The sequence below is a fragment of the Hirsutella rhossiliensis genome (genome assembly GCF_020360975.1).
Source record: "Hirsutella rhossiliensis strain HR02 chromosome Unknown scaffold00005, whole genome shotgun sequence".
Lineage (NCBI taxonomy): Eukaryota > Fungi > Ascomycota > Sordariomycetes > Hypocreales > Ophiocordycipitaceae > Hirsutella > Hirsutella rhossiliensis.
In genome coordinates this window covers 319,662-324,578 of record NW_025408671.1, presented here as the reverse complement: position 1 = coordinate 324,578, position 4,917 = coordinate 319,662, and positions in this window count along the sequence as shown.

The window sequence follows — 4,917 nt, the reverse complement described above, 5'->3', positions numbered from 1 at the left end:
CGCGCTTAGTACCTATAGTCTTCCTTATTAATATAAATATCCTTATAAGTTAATATAATAGTTAGCTACTTATACCTTTAGCTTTAGCTTTAAATTAAGGCGTTAAGCGCTAGACTTAATAGTATAGTATACGCTCTTATAAGTATAGTCTAGAAACTATATCTTATTATATAAGTATTAAAGGACCTTATCTTAAAATACCTATACTATACGCGCCCTTAGGCCGGTCTATCCCTCTTTACTAAGCTAAGGTAAAGGTATAAAGGAAAGCTTATCTATTAGTACCGCGCCTCCTTTTACTAGGGAAGCTCCTATATAAGTCTATAACGCTTCTTATAGGATAAGCTATAGATCCTAGGCCTTAATATCCGCTCTTATTAGCTAGTCTTAATCCCTTTAAGAAAGCGCGTCTAGGACTATAAAGTCCTACTTTAGCTAGTACTTAATTAAGAAGTTAAAGTATAAGAGATACTCCGCTTAGTAAGCTTACCGCTTTAAGAGGTACTAGTAGGTTATAAAGTACTTAAGGTTCCTATAGTTTATAAGAACCTTAAAGCTCTTATAGCTCTAGAGCTTTACTTACTATTACTTAAGGTAGTTAATAATCGCTAGTATCTCCTTATTATAAATAGCGTAATTCCGCTTTACTAAGGTTAGCTTATAAGAGTAGAATGCTATTAGTTACTTCTACCTATCTACCTCTTAAAAGAGCGTTCCTCTAAGTACCTAACCGCTATAGTTTACTTCGATTAATATAAACTAGTTAAAGTCTTACTAAAGTAGTACTAAGGCTTATAAAAATAGGTCCTTAAGCGTATAGAACGCTCCTTCCTACGTAGGCCCTTAATAAAAGGCGGTCTGCTTCCTAGTAATCTTATTTAAGGGCATTATAATATAAGAGAAGCCCTTAAAAAATATCCTATAATAGTTCGTAAACCTAAGGAAGCTTTATACGCCTATTTATATAGTTAGGGCCGCTTAGTCCTAAATCGCCTAGATCTTTATAGGATCTACCTATATACCTATACTTATATAAATAATAAAGCTTAGGTACTTAACCCTCTTAACCCTAAATTTATACTTATTTAAGTCGAGGTAAAGCCTATAAAGTTAAAGGCGCTTTAAGACCCTTTATACTTTCCTTATATAGTCTTTATAAGAGCCGCTTATATAAATAAGGATATTATCTATATATATAAAGGCGAACTTATTAAGAAAGTCTTAAAGTATATTATTAATATAATACTAAAAGGTAGCGGGCGCTCTTAAAAGGCTAAAGGGTATTATAAGCTACTTAAATAAGCTATAGTATATATAGAACGCTGTCTTTTACTTATTACCCTTTAAGATCTATACCTTATAAAACGCTTATTTTATATTTAGCTTTATAAACTACTTTACCTTTAAGAGGTTATAGAGTATATCTAAGATTAAAGGTAAAAGGTAGCGGTCTAGCCTTATAATTATATTTAAAGCCCTATAGTTATAATAGAACTATATCCCGCCCCTTAGTTTATATATAAATAAGACTAGCGCTCCTACCTTAGAGCTACTTACTTAAATAAAACCCTTATCTAAGAGGTCCTTTAGCGTCTTCTTTAGTACTAATAGCTCCGTGTATAATATACTATATAGCGGTCTAAATAGTATAAGTAGTTAAACCCCTTTTTTATTAGTATAAAGTACGATCTTATAGTCTACCTTTAGCTTATATAGGTTAAGCTTATTTACTTCCTAGGACTTAAATAGTAGTAGGAGGTCGTAAAAGCGCTCTAGTATTTATTACTATAGCTTAAAGGGCGACTTTAGCTTCTTTATTTAAAGGGCCTTATTAATATCCGCTAGGCTAACTATATAGACCGCTATATTAGCCGCTACCTAGCTTTCTTTCCGCTCTACCTATTATATAGTTCTTATAAAGATAAAAGTAAGGACTTCTTAGGGTAAGTATAAAGCTTATATACTTAGTCTAATATATATAGAACTATTATTATAGCGGACTTACTATTATATAGGCCTAAACTATAGCTTCTTTTAATATAAAACTAAGTATAACTCTATATATAATAACTAAGGTTTCCTAAGGATTAAGGGAAACTCTAGTTAAGGGATTATATAGGCTATAATAAGCTTATAGTAACCGTCGACCTTTATAGCTAGCTATATAATACCCTTAATTACTATACCTTCTATCGCGCTTAAAGCGCCCTTTACTTACCTTAGGGCGATCTTTTTTACCGGTACTTATATCTCTTATATAAGCGCCTCGTTAACTATAGTATAATACTAGTAGCCCTTATTTATAAGGGCGGCGATAAGTAAGGAGTTATTAATTATAACTTATATTAAAATAAGCTCCTCTTTTATATAGGCGGATAATTCCTCCTTCTCCTTTACTAGTACTAGTAATTAAGGCTCTAGAGCCTATCTTTACTTTAAAGCTACTCTTTTTCCTTTAGGCCTAAGGGCGTAGAGTCTTTTTTATTATTTAAGGTAAGGAGCGGTTCTATCTTCGCTACTAGAACTACTATAGGCCGTTTAGCTAAAAGGAAGGGGTATTTTAATATAAAGTATATAGATACGCCGTAATATAAGTAGCGGCTATTAGCTTTTCTTTTCTTAATTTCCTTGCTTATTACCTACTTTGCCTATTACTTAGAGTATAAGATAGTATAAGGGATATTTAATAATAACTTCCTACCGCGTTTAGCTTAGTCTATATAAGTAGCCGATATTAAGGTATCCCTATTAATATCGATAGTTAGCTATTCCTCTTATAAAGGGGCGGTATTCCTATTACTACTATATAGTATATACTTATAAAGCTTTTAAAAACATAGCGTCTACTTATAGCCCTTTACTACCTTTATTAACCGGCTTATATACTCGCTATAGTTAGTAAGTATAATTATAAGGATAAGTAGCTCTTATAGAGCTAGTATAATTAAGTTTTATAGCTATATAAGCTTTACGCTATCTTCTTATACTATAGTTCCCGCTGCCTATAAGAGCGTATCTTTAAAGTTAAGGAGGAATTCGCTAAAGGTCTACCCGTCCCTTTACCTAAGGGTCTATAGCCTATCTTATACCTTTTCCCGCTCTTATACGTTACCGAATATATATATAAGGTATTAAAAGAAGTCCTATAAGTCGCGTTTACCCTTAGGGCCGCCTTTATCTTAGAATCTAGAGATCTACTATATCTAAGGCTTTAGTAGTATATAAAGGAGTAAATACTATACTATATCGCGATAGCCGTTTAAGCCCTATTTCTTATTTATTATAAACTTTATTTATAGCTAGCTAAGGAAGAAGTAAAAGGACTTAGGCTTATTATTTTAAGTCGGCTAAGGAAGCGGTTTCTATATTAATAGTACCGCTACTATAACTAGTATTATAGAGGTTATAGGGGTTAACGCTAGTCTTATAAACGGCTCCCTTAGTATAGTAAGAACCTTATTCTTCTCGCTAGCTATCGCGCTTTTAATCGCTTCTAGGATAGCTATAATACTTCCTATCCGCTTAAAGGGTAGTAAGGTACTCCCTTAAAGAAGCGGTACCCTTTCTAGGGAGATATTTATTAGATTTATTAGTTAATAGCTTATACTATTATAGAGTAAGTAGAGGTATATATATAGGTACCGTTTATAAGATAATATTAATAAGCTATATAGAGCTCTTTTATATATAGCTAGCTTATATATATATATATAAGATCTAGCCCTTTATATATAATTTATATAGCTTAGGATATAGCCTAAGCTTATAACCTATAATAGTTAAAGACTCTTATAATAAGGACTACTTTTCCTATTACTTTAAAGGCTTTTTTTATATATAAGGCCTTTATTATTATAACTATATTACTTTTATATAAAGTTAATAAAGCTAATATAGCTAGTTCCTTTATAGCTTTATTAAGCTTATTATAAAAAGTAATAAGGTTAATAGTTAGCGTTAGTAATCCTTTTTTTAGCTTTAAAATAAGTTAAAAGTCTTTTTTTATATTCTTCTTAGCTAAGGCCTTAGTTAAGGCCTATAAGGAACGGTGTTCCTACTATAAATAAAGCAGCTATAATATACTCTCCCGATTATATAAGCTAATAAGTAGTATATTAATTATAGATAAAATCCTATATTATAGAGTAAGAATCGCTCGTTATTTTATATATTATTATATATTAAACGGGTTGCCGGTTATTATATAATCGGGAGTTAAAGAAATAGAGCTAGCTTAGAATACTAGCTAAGACCTCTTAAGAATACTAGTATAACTAACCTCCTTTAAATATAAATATTAGTAGAACTAAGACACTTCCTAATATACTCGAGGTATTACTAAATTCCTTAGTCTTAAGGCTATATAGCAGCTTAAATCTAGTCTTAAAAGGTTCTTCTATTTAGCTATAATTATCTATATAAGATAGTATATCCGCTAGTAGATAGATAGAGAATTATTAACTTTAATACCTCTTTTATATACTAATATATTACTAATAAATTCTATTAAAAATCCTACCTTATACTCCTTCTTCCTCTTTATTACGTAGTCTTACGTAATTCCTTAATTTCCTAAAATTCTACTTTTACTTATAAACCTTAAGAAGGCCTTAGCTAGGACTTTTATTAAAGCTTTAGCTTAGACCTTAGCTAAGGCCTTAAGCGCCTTTTTTATAGTAACCTTAGCTTATAAGCTCGCTTTAAGGTTTCCTTAGGTAGCCTTAAGCTACTAAGTAGCCTTAGGTTAGTATAAGGGCTATTATAAGGGCTATTAATAGTCTAGGGTCCTTATAGCTACCTTCTTAAGCCCTTTTTAAAAGTCTTATAAAAGGGTTTATTTTTTAGGCGTCTTTAAGGGCCTAGACGGCCTATTAAAAAAAGCCCTAGGCTTAGTCTTTAAGGAAAAAGTACTAAGGC